Source organism: Polypterus senegalus, chromosome 6, assembly GCF_016835505.1.
Source record: "Polypterus senegalus isolate Bchr_013 chromosome 6, ASM1683550v1, whole genome shotgun sequence".
NCBI classification, from domain to species: Eukaryota; Metazoa; Chordata; class Cladistia; order Polypteriformes; family Polypteridae; genus Polypterus; species Polypterus senegalus.
This window is the reverse complement of record NC_053159.1, coordinates 78608372-78622944: the sequence shown is the minus strand read 5'-3', so window position 1 is coordinate 78622944 and position 14573 is coordinate 78608372.

Genomic DNA, 14573 nt, shown 5'->3' with positions numbered 1-14573 from the left:
GCAAAGAATCCCCAGATCTCTCATTGAATCATATTTTGAGTTTCATACCTGGTAAGCTTAAAGGCAATAATCACTGCACGTTACCGTAGCTAAATATAGCTTTCTTAAATACATAACATCATTTTTCCAAGGAGAAAAAAATATTCATTATGTTAATGTGTGACATAAACTGGCTTGTAAAATACAGTAAATTCAACAGCAACAAGAGTGAAGCGTTTAGCATTTTGAATTTTTATTAAAAAAAAAATCATTTTATCAAGAACGTGAATATCACTGTATAATATTTATTCAGCCTGTAATTTATGTACTCTTTTAACCTTTGTCTTTTTGTTATGACAAAAACATTTATTTAAATAAAGTTATGTCTTCATTTAAATAGAACATTAACGCAAAACTGTTTTTGCTTGTATATAATATTCTGTGCTTGACAGTTTCAATATACATCTGCAAAATATTTGACTGAATCCACACGCTACAAAATTATTGTGTGGCTGAAAAGGGTCAACATTGGAATTGTATTTGTCAGGCCAAAGTGTGGAGTGAAGTGTTAAATAAGCTATCTATACGAACAGTAAAACATCACATGAGATTGCTGAAACATATTTGAAAATATTGAATCATTTAAGGAAGCCCTGTGTTTGGTGTTGTTCCTTTTTTGACATCTGTTAGAGCTGAGATGGGAGGATTTTCTCCACATTAACATTTCTCAGATTTTTTTTTTTTTTTTCATATTTTTTACTTGGTGAAACTTTTGGGACAAGTTAATCAAAACTAAATACAATAATACTTGAACCAAAAACTTTTTTTTTTTTTTGCTTTTGAATGAAATAATGACAGCAGTGTATACAATGTGCTGCAATATATATTTGTTTTTTCTCTAGAAATTTTATAAGTGTCAGTGATAATCTTACCACATGAGATTGTTTTGGAAACGTTAAGTAATTTAAATTATACATGGTTTAGGCTGCACTATTTTGAGGCATAGCAATTACAAAATACACTTTCTAGCTTCTGATTAATTATATGGTAAAGGCAATTGTACTAGCAGACTACCAATTAGACAAACAGGCTTTTAATTCATAGCTTTGTTTATCTAATAACTGTCTTTTTTTTTTTTTTTACTTCTTTCTGTACATTTGGTATATTGGTTTTCTTTTGAAATCAGTATCCTGAGATCATTTTTGGAAACTTTTTAAAAAATTGATTTAATAATGAAGCACTTTATAACACAACCTGTTTGTTCACAATTGAGTGTTGCTTAATTAACAAAGGTGCTGCAGATCTCACGGCAGTGCTCTGTGCTAGTAGGGTGACGTAACAAATGGACCACCACACAGCTTGAGCGTAGGGGGCAGTGCTGTTAGGCATGATGCAGTGATGTGGAATGGAGATTGGCTCACAGCAATGAAATGATCCCCTCCAAGGGTTTAAGGCAACTTCTAAGAATTCGTTTTCTACTGTAAACAGTATAAAGTTTTTAAGACAACAAATGAATGCATTTATTTGACAAACATGTTGCTATGCAGATAGATAATTTGTCAAATGAAAGACTGTGAAACTTAAAAACTATGTAAACACTACTATTTTAATCAATAAAGCCTAGGAAAAATAACAAGTCTGCAAATGAGTGTAAATTGTAAAACATTTTCAAAAACACCCTCAAGGACCTGCAGTATGCTAAGATTTTACAGACGGGAGAAGACCATTCACTCTATTGTGATATTTTTGTTAGCTGAACTTGTCCCAAAATACCATTGAGATGTTGTTGTTGATGTTTTTTTTTAGGTCTCCACTTTAACTTCATGGTGAAACTACACTACACATTAGATAGATAGATAGATAGATAGATAGATAGATAGATAGATAGATAGATAGATAGATACTTTATTAATCCCAAGGGGAAATTCACATAATCCAGCACCTGATACAAAGAAACAATATTAAATTAATTAATTACATTAGTATATTTATTTTAAAAAATTTGTGGTTTAATTTTAACATTTACATTTATTCACTTAGCAGACTCTTTTATCCGAAGCGACTTACAAAAGAGGTCCAAAATAAGTAACATCAGCCTTAGAACTGTTTTGAAACAAGTGGAACAGGTCAGCGTTACGAAATTGTTCATCTTGTGTGAAGAGCTGTAAACCAAACCGAACAACAACAGACTAACTCCTATCTTAGCTACCAAGGACCTTGCATTAAAACTGTTATCAATTAGAGAGATATCCACAGAATAAGGGGCTCTTCAAATGTTCCTGAGAACACAGTGTGGGAGTCAGCAGTTGAGATGGAGGGACACTCTTATAAATAAAGGTACCAGAGCGGTTCTTCAGAGTGATGCCATAGAGGAAACATTTTTGGTTCCCAAAAGGCTCATCCAAATGAAGGTTCCAGAAAGAACCATTATTTATTTAGATGCTTAATATGGTAAGTAACCATGACTAGATGGTAACACATTTGTGAAATACTAGTGACTCATGGTTTTAAATGGAATGTAGCTTCCTACAATAACAGGGTAACTTTAGAGTATTTTAATCTGCTAGCATCCTGCTGGTTGGATAACATAAGGTAAATATTTCAGTTTTTGACCAACATATTAGGAAGGTTTTCAAAGCACAAATGACCAACTTCATATGCAAAGTTTTCCCAGAATGATATGGTGCTTTGTGAAGCTATAGTCCTATGTGTAACTACACCACCCACTAAAGAACCTTAAAATGCCATTAAAGAACCAGCATTTCTAGGAGTGTGGGCAGCTCATTCTCCCAATGCAAGACTACACATGAAAAGAGTCTGGATTGAGATTTGATGCCAAGCAGTGGTGGTTAGCAGACTGGAGTGGGTGAAAAGGAGCATAGGACCTCATGAGTACCTCCATATACATAGGTTTGAACCTATTGACTACTTTGTAGACTTAATGTGCACTGCTATGGCAAGCCAGTGGAATGATAGGTGTCCATCATGCAGTGGCTTACTAGCACAAGCAGGTAATCCTGCCAGTAAGGAGTTGCAATAGTGTAGAGGTTACGGGAGCAACACCTAAATCAGAAGCTGTGCTACATGCTCTTTCAAATGGGATCTGACCTTGTGAATCTTATAGAATGTAAATCTGCAAGAATGAAAAACAGTTGCAATATAATGAATGAAGAAGAGCTGATCATCGATAATCATCCCAAGGTCACGCACTGACTTTGCAGGAGTAAGTAATAATGAGACGGACTGGTGGTGATAACAAGGAGTTCCATGTTTTCCAGCTTGAGATGTAGGTGATGTTCCTTCATTCATGTTGTGGTATCAGTGATACAGGCCAAAATTGTAAATTACACGATGTTCGCTGGAGGGAATAACAACTACAGCAGAGTATCATCGGCATACCACTGATATGAGAATACATCAGACTGGATGAAAGGGCCAAGTGAGGGGCATGCAAGGAGAAGAAGACAGGACCCAGCAGGAATCATTGGGCATTCATGTGCTGGCCTGACACAACTTAAACATCACTCCTCTGCAAGACCATCTGAGAGCAGGACCAGAAGGTGGAAAGGAGAATCTGATAGTTAAGTTTGCCAAAGACAGAGGGAGCATCAGTGTAGATGAGGATGGATGACATGGTGGAAGCCCTAACCAATGTTACAGTAACAGTTTATAGGGCTGACTCAGTGGAATGGCCTGTGTAAGAGCCTGACAGTAACAACTGTAATCACTTTTTCCTATTTACACCTGAGTGCATGTGGCCCTTGGCACAAGACTAACTAAAATAAAATAACAATATAAAAAAATAAAATTGTAACCTATTCTGGGTGAGTGCATGGCATTCAAAAGACTACAGACCTCACTGTTTATTGATTAAGGCTTATATTGTATTAAACTGATGCTGGCACATCCACTATTAAGGCAGGTTAATGTTCACAGCATGATAAATCCCTTTGGAAATCTGATTCTTTTCTGGAAAAAAAAACACTTTCTCAATTCACAAACCATTGGTAGGTACTGTATTCTTTATATCACCACCTAGTGAATGTACAGAACATATCTTGGCCTCTTCATTGGGTGCTGAATGAAAGGTAACCATTAATGAAACCAACTCTAAGAGTAAAACTAAAACTTAAAACTACAGTAAATACAATAGATTTATCTTTCTCAAAATAATTTTAATTGTAGTCAAGTAATATTTTTGAAGTAACTTTTTGAGAAATAGTTAATGCTGCTTTAACAAATCACTCTGGTACAGAAATCGATATAATGTTCGTGATTTGTTGCAAGTGTAAATAGGTTCCACAATTGGACACATTTGTATAATTGCAGACTTTTATACAACTAATTTTCTAATCAAAGTGCAGATTTGTGCCAATGATATAATTAATTAATATAATTAAGAAGGACATTAAATTAACCTTACAGTATCATTACACTATCATTAGCAAAGAGAATGTTTAGGTATGTATTGCACAATGTACAACTAGATATGTCTTTAATAAAAGATCTAAATTTAATAGTGCTGTTTTCCCAAAAGGTTTGCTATTAAAAAAAGAAAACATTTTTTTCTTTTACAGCACTTTTAGAACATTATATTGTTTTCAGTTATGTTTACCATATATACTCACGTTTTAAGTTCTCCTGCGGATAAGTTGGGGCTTGATTTTACGGTAAAAATCTCTGGTATTTGATAATTTCAATTATATAAGTTGATTGCGGAAAACTCATGCTATTGCTCCAAAAATATGATATGCTAGCGCCCACCTGAGAGAGTAACCACAGGGCACACTGCCTTTTATTCCTATGCATTGTGTCTACGTGACCACATGGTAATTCCGAAGTATTCCGAAGCAACATTGCACTGATTTGTGTTTTTTGTATCTCACACCCTCATACACCTTTATCGTAAGTGCATCCCTTATCTACGATGGAGCGTTCGATCTAAAGAAAATATGAAGCTGGTTTTAAATTCGCCGTTTTTAAAAAGTCATTGAAGTGGCGAAAGAAATTGGTAACTGCGCTGCTGCAACAAAATTCAAAGCGTCTGAGAAACTGGTGTGAGATTGGAGGAAGCAAGAAGGTGTAAAAAAAAATTAAGGGTTGTATTTTGGAATAGGCGTATAATTCAGGGTCTGATTTTATGATCGATTTTTTTTGGTTTCAAGACCCAACTTATACGAGAGTATATAAGGTAAGTACAGTGAGTGCCATCATGCAGTGAACTTGATGTCAAACCAGGGGCGGCTCTAGGCCCGTGGCGGCCCTGGGCAGAGAAGGAATCGGTGGCCCCTTCGCCTGCCAATGTCAGTATGGTATCTTATGCACGGTGGATGGCCATGTCTGTTGCGGACACTGCATAGCCGCCTCATGCTCATGACACAAGTGTTTAACTTATGATAAAGTTCAGGATTAGGGTGGCATGGTGGCGCAGTGGGTAGCGCTGCTGCCTTGCAGTTAGGAGACCCGGGTTCACTTCCTCCGGGTACTCTGGTTTCCTCCCACTGTCCAAAGACATGCAGGTTAGGTGCATCGATGATCCTAAGTTGTCCCGTGTGTGTGCATGCCCTGCGGTGGGCTGGCACCCTGTCTGGGGTTTGTTTCCTGCCTTGTGCCCTGGGATTGACTCCAGCAGACCCCTGTGACCCTGTTGTTAGGATATAGCGGGTTGGATAAAGTTCAGGATTGCTCCCTCCTGTGATGCAATGAAAGCCTCCTGAGCCTGAGCCGCCTTTCTCTTTCGTTTCGAATAACCAGATTTGTGTACTCGAAATCTCTTCATTTTGCTTAGAATGGGTATGAGAATATCTTGTGTCCCATATCCGACCAGATATTCATTATGACTATTGCACAAACACTAATACTTTATTAAAACTAGGTGAAACATTAACTTGTAAGACTACTCGCCCACTTGCACCAGCTTCACTTCAGCGGTCAGCTGTGTCATTATTTTCTCTTTCTGTTTTATATTCAATATAAATTGGAGTGGCGGCCCTGTGCTGGTGCCCCTGGTCAAACCTTAATTCACTGAATCAATCAGAGCCAAACCCAACTGTTCTCTGTATGGCATTTACACATTAATAATAATAATAATAATACATTTTAATTATATAGCACCTTTCTCATGCTCAAAGCACTTCACAGACATTTAAAATGCACAACAGAGCATAAACAACATTGAAAACCAATAACATCCACATCCATCCATCCAACCTGCTATATCCTAACACAGGGTCATGGGGGCCTGCTAGAGCCAATCCCAGCCAAGATAGGACGCAAGGCAAGAAACAAACCCCGGGCAGGGCACTAGCCCACCAAAGGGTGCGCACACACACACACACACACACACACACTAGGGACAATTTAGAATCACCAATGCACCTAACCTGCATGTCTTTGGACTGTGGGATGAAACCGGAGTACTTGGAGGAAACCCACACAGACACGGGGAGAATAACACCCATATAAAGCACAAAATAAAGACAAATACAGGAAGCACACAGCTTTAAATTTAGAAAAAGAGACAGTAGACCAGAGTACAAATACAAAATAACCAAAATACTCCAAGAAGACCTTGAACAAATAAAATAATCATCCTGAGCTTCTGGACAAAGAAAGTAAACTGAAAGAAGGGTCAGAATGTCAGGGCAAGTTAAATGCCTTCCTGAACAAATGAGTTTCAAGTTGTTTTTAAAAGAATGAATTAAGTCAGCTGATGCCATTAATTTATGGGGGGTTGTTGCTAAGTCTGGGCGCTGTAGAGCTGAAAGCCCTGTGTCCCACAAGGCAGAGGTTAGTTTGGGGCACAACGAGATTACCAAAATCAGTGGACCTTAGTGTGCAGACAGGAGCGCAGTGATGGAGGAGCTTACTGATGTGCTCCAGTGTAAGACCATTTAAAGCTTTGTAGGTTAGTAATAGAATTTTATATTCGATCCGTTAGGACATAAAGAGCCAGTGAAGGTGGAGAAGGATGGCTGGTATGTGCTCATTGTTGTGGGTCTGTGTGAGGACTTTTGAGGCAGAATTCTGAACCAACTAGAGCTGTGATAAAAAAAAAAATCAAAAGACTCACCTGCCACTACGGAGACAATGTAGTTGATGTGATAAAATCAGGGACAAGTTCCTCAGTATCAGAAAAGGAGAGGAATAAGCAAATGTGGGGAATGTTATATAAGTGGAAGTTGAAGTTAGGAAGTTTCTAAATGTGATTTATGGGGATAGAATAAGAAAGGGAGGAATCAAAAATGACAGTAAGATTCCTAGCAGAAGATGAAAGTCTGAATGTATCATCACCAAGAGTAATTGAATTAAGCTGAGCTTTATTGCGAACTAGCAAAATACCCGCGCTTCACAGTGGAGAAGTAGTGTGTTAAAGAATTTATGAAAAAGAAAAGGAAACATTTTAAAAATAACGTAACATGATTGTCAATGTAATTGTTTTGTCACTGTTATGAGTGTTGCTGTCATATATATATATATATACACACACACACATATAAACATATATACATATACATATATACATAAAGTATCTACATATACACATATCTACACATACACATATCTATATATATATATAAATATACACATATACATATATATATACATATATATACAAACATACACATACATACATACATACATACATACACACACATATATACTGTATATATATTTATATACACACATACATACATACATATATATATACAGTATACACATCTACATATATATATATATATACTGTATATAGCAAAACCCCCGCGCTTCGCAGCAACGTACTGCTTTTAAATTTTTATTAAAAAGAAAAGAAAACCTTTTTAAGCTGAGGGAAAATATACCAATAACTATCTGTTAAGGATCTCTTTGTATACCACATTGTCAGTTCAGCATTCCGGTTGTAATATGACCAAGCTGTGCGAGCTTACTCTTGAGAATGCAGCGTATAGTTTTGTCCAAGAGAAAAGCAATCTTGCCTCAAATCAATGGCAACCTTTTGTAGGGTCTTTCCCTGAGACTTATTAATTGTCATCGCCAAGCAGAGCCTTACTGGAAATTTGAGGCATTTGAATTAAAATGGGAGATCAGAGGGTATAACGGGGATGCGAGGAATACATTCAGAGTGTGGCGCTCTGCTGTTTTTTTGTGTAGCTGCCTTCACACAGCTTCTTCGCTGCTTTATAAATGAACGCCATATAAGGCCGTCTTTTCTTCTTGCTTCACGGTTCTGTACAGTTTTATTGTTCGTTTATTACGATTCTTATAGTTATTGTGTAGCTATCTGAGACTTACTTTACTGTTCAGGTACCCATTTCCTTTATGTAATCTGCGGCTTGTACGCTATTTTTTTGTCCGTTTATTACGATTATAGATATTTATTGATTCCCTTCTTTAGCTGACTGCCTGCTCATATAAGGCGCTCTGCTCATTTTTTGTGAAGCAGCCTTTACACAGCTTCTCCGCTGTTTTATAAACGAACGACATATAAAGCCATTCTCTTTCCTTGCTTCGCCAAGGAAGCTGCCTTTTTATTTAATCCACGGGTTCTCCGCTGTTTTATTGTTCGTTTATTACGATTGTTATAGTTCTCTTTATATATCACGTTGTCAGTTCAGCACTCCGGTTGTAATATGACGAAGCTGCGCGAGCTCACTCTTGAGAATGCAACGTCTAGTTGTCCAGGAGAAATGCAATCTTGCCTGAAATCAGTGGCAACCTTTTGTAGGGTCTGTCCCTGAGACTTATTACTTGTCATCTCGAAGCAGAGCCTTCATGGAAATTGGAGGCATTTGAATTGAAATGGGAGTTCAGAGGGTATAAAGGGGATGCAAAAAATACATTGAGTGTGGAGAAACTCTAGAGACAGCGTGTGTAATAACATGTGGATTTTTCTGTGAGTATTTGGTGGCAGCGTGACGAAGTTGCTTCCGCAAGACCGCGTTAGCTTTGGAGATCAGCTCGGAGCATATTCTTTTCCTGCCTTGTCAATTGTGTAATGCGTTTTTTGAGCAGGTTTGATGCATGGAAGTGATCACTCGTACTGCGTTCAGTTAGTTCACGTGAGCTGCTCTCTTGTGTGATGTTGTGATGTCCATGGCTTTATTTAATGTTAGCTAAGACCCAGCACTTAAAAGTTTCTCGCTACAGCAATTTTAACTCAGTTACAAAGTGATCCAAAGTCTCGTTTATAACTCGTGTCTTCTCATTAAACTTGTATCTCGCAAATAAAGTATTCGTCAATGGCATGACAAACGGCAGCAGGAGTGTGTCCATAAACTTAAATTAAACTTACGGTTTACACTGTCCTTTGTTTCCGCAGTAGCTGCACTTGTGAATAAGCTTGTATGCGTTTTTCTTCAGCGCTGTTTGGGAGCTCTTCCTTCTTTTCTACGTACTGCGTTCACAGTCAGTTCACGTGATTACGTGGGAGGCGTGATGATGTGACATGCAGCTCCGCCCCCCACGGCCATCGAGCTAAAGTCCATTACAGTATATGGAGAAAAATTTGTTCCAGATATGACCATTACGCGTAGAATTTCGAAATGAAACCTGCCCAACTTTTGTAAGTAAGCTGTAAGGAATGAGCCTGCCAAATTTCAGCCTTCTACCTACACGGGAAGTTGGAGAATTAGTGATGAGTGAGTGAGTGAGTGAGTGAGTGAGGGCTTTGCCTTTTATTAGTATACAGTAGATTAGTATGACTTCTGTTTTATTGCAGTTTACTTTTAAAGAGTTATATTCCATCCAGGTTTTAATTTCATTGAGGCAGGTTTTGATCTGTGAAAACTGAGGACCTTTTTAGATTTAACACTAAAATTGATAGGAGTGTAAGAAAAAAGATAACCCAGTCCAAAGCTACAAATAATCTGGACAAGGGGAGGCACGTAGATACAGACCAACAGAGGGCAGAGCCCTGAGGAACTCCTTGTGTGTCTGGGGCTAAGCTGGACCTGCTGTTGCCAAGACTAACAAACTCTTGTCTATCAGTCAGATAGAACTTAAACCACTGGAGGGAAGTGCCAGAGATACCATGCCAGCATGTTCTCCATTCTGGACAGTTGTATATCATGTATGACAGTATCAAATGTTGCACTAAGGTCTAACAGTATTAATATACAAGTCTACTGCCATAAGCAAGTCATTAGTTATCCGAGGCAGAGCAGTTTGTCATTTGAACAGGTTCTAACAGTCTATTACAAGTTAAGTAATTATTGAGTTGGGAGGCCACACAGAACCTTAGACAGAAAAGATTAGCGAGAAAGAGGCTGGAAAGTGTTCAGATTGTCACATAAAGGCCAGATTTTTAATGCTGGAATTACAGTAGCGATTTTCAAAGTAGCTGGTGCAGAACCAGGGTCAATTATCATATCAATCAGAATTATAACATAATGGCAGCATGAGTTTTTATTTGTATGTTCTAGTTTTCCTCCCAAATCACAAAGATATGTGAAGTACATTAATTGGCATTTCTAAACTGGACCTATGTGAGTGTGAAAGGGAGTGTGCGATTGAGTGAGATGGACTGACACCCAACTTGTGTTTCTTTCCTGCTTTGTGCCTGATGCTAACTGGGATATGCTCGGGCACACTGCAATCCCACTTTAGAATAACCTGATCTGAAAATGTTATATGATCACTAAAAGTGCTCTACAACTGAAAAATGTATACAAAACAATTTTCATTCATCCACCTTGGTAAACTTTCCAGCTGAAACTTATCCCAACAATTACTGGGGACAAGGAGGGAACAATCCATGCCCTGGGTGCCAGTCCATCGCAGGGTAAACACACATTTAGGCCAGTTTAGCAATTCACCTAACCTTAATGTATTACTGTGGGAGGAAACTGGAGCACTCAGAAGAAACCCACACAGAGAACATGCAAACACCACGCAGGTTGGGCCAGCATGCAAACCCTGGTCTCCTTATTGCAATGCAGCAGCACTACCACCAGCACCACCATGCCACCCACACTTCATTATGTTGTACATTTAATGTTAAATGGATAGATTTGCTATTTTTGTCCATCACTCTGCACTCAATAACCCATAATGACAAAGTGAAAGTGAACCTGTTGGAAGGATAACCATCTCAGCAGCTGTTCAACAATGAAGCATTTATGGCAGAGTGGCCAGGCAGAAACCACTCTTGAGTGAAAGGCACACAACTGCTTAAAGGGCTCTTAAAGTGTTACTGAAAAAGTCTGATTTGGTCTGATAAGACAAAAACATTGAACTTGACAATGCTGGAGTGGCTTCAGAACATGACTCTGACAGTCATCCTTTAGTGGCCAAGAAAAGCCCAGACTTAAATCCCATTGAAAATTTATGACAGTTTACGGATTCTTTCCATCCAGTCTATCAGAGCTTGAGAAGTTCTTGCCAGAAAGACTAGGAAAAATTGACCCTTTGACAGGCCTAAGACCCACGGTTTATCACAGTATTTGGTAGCTTATTCCATGCTGTCAATGTAGAAAAACAAATGCATAATGTTTGTGCGAAATTTACACTTAACATGTTTCCAACTGTGTCCCAGTGTTCTTAGTGAACTTGTTTTAAAATAACAGTCTTGATCCACTGTATTAATTTCCTTCATAATTTTAAACACTTCAATCATGTCACCTCTTAATCTCCTTCTACTTAAACTGTAAAGGCTCAGCTCTTTTAATCTTTCTTCATAATTCATCCCCTGCAGCCCTGGAATCAGCCAAGTCGCTCTTCTCTGGACATTTTCTAGCGCTGCTATTTCCTTTTTGTAGCCTGGAGACCAACACTGTACACAGTGTTTAAGATGAGGCCTCACCAGTGTGTTATAAATTTTGAGCATAATCTCCTTGGACTTGTACTCCACACACTGTGCTATATAACCTAACATTCTGTTTGCCTTCTTAATGGCTTCTGAACAATGTCTGGATGTTAAAAATGTAGAGTCCACTATGTCTCCTAAATTCTTCTCATAAGGTGTACTCTCGATTTTCACACCTTCCATTGTGTGTAAGGGAAAGCCCAGACACCCTGCGGAGGAAACTCATTTCAGCCTCTTGTATTCACAATCTCGTTCTTTCAGTCACTACCCACAGCTTATGACCATAGGTGAGGGTAGGAACGTAGATCGACCGGTAAACTGAGAGCTTTGCCTTACAGCTCAGCTCCTTTTTCACCACGACAGACCGATGCAGAGCCTCCAGACACCGCACCGAAAGTACTGAATACTTCAATAAATCAGAGGCTTCAGTTTTAGATTTTTAACAAACTAAGGGGCTTTGCCCCCTGCTCGCTTCGCTCACCCACCCTCTCCACCTCGAGGCACACTACACGCCAGCCACTTTGTATCTCTGCCGCTCGCGTTGTGAAGTGGTGAGGGGGGCTGAACAGACACTAAGGACATGCAGTCGGGTCATCTGCTGGCTTGCTACTACTGCTGCCAAGCTGCGAGTTCTGCTTGACGCGCTGCGTGTCAATCATTTAAAAGCTTGTACAGCAGCTGTCCTTTTGTCTCACTGCCTTGTCTCGCGTGACATTACAGTATCTCCGAGAAAATCACGTATCATCTTCTTCCAAGATTTTTTTTTTATAATACAGAGACTTGCAAACCTTTCTGAAGACATGTTTTCACTTTGTCTTTGATGGGAAACTGAGTATAGATTAATGGGCAAAAATGGCAAATTTATCCATTTAAAATTAAATCTATAAAACAATAAAGAGTGCAGACAGTCCAAGTACTTTCTGAAGGTAGTGTAACAGGACTAATTACTACACTTAATCTACAGAAATTTTCTTAAATCTCCTAATACGTAAATGTTAATTGAATAGATCTAATGAGAAGTGAGGCAAAATTACAACTTTTATTGGCAAACTGAACAGATTACAAGATGCAAATTCCTGAGGCAGCTCAATGCCCCTTCTTCAAGTAAGCTGTTCTAATTGCATATTGTTCAGTTAGCCAATGAAAGGTGACATTTTGCTTCATTTCTCATTGCATCTATAAAGGCTAACACAGTACAGATCTATTAAACTAAGGCCATCTGGAGACAGATGTGAGAAAACAAACTACAGGCTACACACATTCCACAGAAAATAAACACTACTGAGTAGATAAAGGTAAGCCAGATCTGATGTATGTATCTGATGTAAGCCCAGCTCTTCTGTGAGAAATCTGTGTTATGGTTCATGTTGGTATTGACGCAGGAATATGGTGATCATCTGATGTTGATCTCTCATAAGTTCTACAGCCCCCCTTCCATTCTAAAGTCCCATAACAATGCAAGATGGGATAACCTGGTGAAAGCAGTAATGATTCAGAGCGCCACTGCAGGGTAGTAAAAAGAAGAACAAACCAGGAAAGACTTGGTAGCAGCCAATCAAAATGCAGTGTATTGTAAAATGCTTTATAATACTCATTATTCTATCTCATCAACACACATAACATACACTGGAAACCAACATCTAATACACCACCATCTTATAAAACACTCCCATTGAAATAACAAATGCTAAATTGACATTTTAAAAATCTGCACATACTCTATTATAAATGTCTAAGCCCAGCTTCCCTAAACTATAAGAGTGCAAACAATGCTTGGTGAATAGCACAATTAGCAAAGGCTGACAATGAAAGACACAAAGGAATCTTTTCTACGAATGACAGGCTTCTACAAGCTGCTATTGTTTGTAATAACCTTTGTGACACCTTCTTAAAAGCCTAAAAAGTCAGAAAGATCACAATACTTTTTTTCCCTTGCTCTGTGTTCACACTGAATGCCTTAAGATAAAGAGCCTTTTTGCACCACTGCTCTGTGGGAGGTTTTGGACCTCCATGGCTCAGCTAAATTAAGTTTATATAACTGTTCTGCACCAGTCAGTTTCCCAAACCGACTTCTTTTCCCTGAATGGATCATGTATGGGGAGAGCCAGACACATGAGAAGTAAAGCTAAAAGGCCTTTCAGGCTTAACTTCTCAGCTGAATGGGCAAATGAGAAAAAAGGAAAAAGCACAAAACGCCACAGCCGTGACACTGTGGGTACTACATAATATGGTATCTGATAATTACAAAAAAGTAATCAGTAAAACATAGCAAAGCAGCTTTTTTTAATTGCACTCTCCATATTCTGTCTCATTATATTTTTATTACCTGATGATTTCTCAAGTCTTATATGTATTGTCAAAAACTCTGCTAACAAAATATTGCTAATAATATTACAATACAACACTAAACTAAAATGTCATTCAACTTTAGATGATCGTACTGTTACAAACGAGAAAGTAGAAAAACACTTAACTTAGCAATTAATGTCAGCCTGTATAAGAGATTTATTCTGAGATCACATAACCATTTCAAAAGCAAGAGGTTTTGTTAAAGACTTATTTACCCTGAGCTGTGAAAGCTATTTTTTGTCAAAGATCTGAGCTTTCTTCTAGAGTAAAGATTAAAAGCTCAATTTTAAACTGATCTATGGTTTAATCTTTTATTAGTGTTATAGTCTTCATTAACTCATTGATTGCCACAATGGCTAGAGGTTAAATTTGTCCCTGATGATATAGTAAAATCAGGGTCTTATTTTATTGTACTAATTAAATGCAATGTATTAATTAGCAA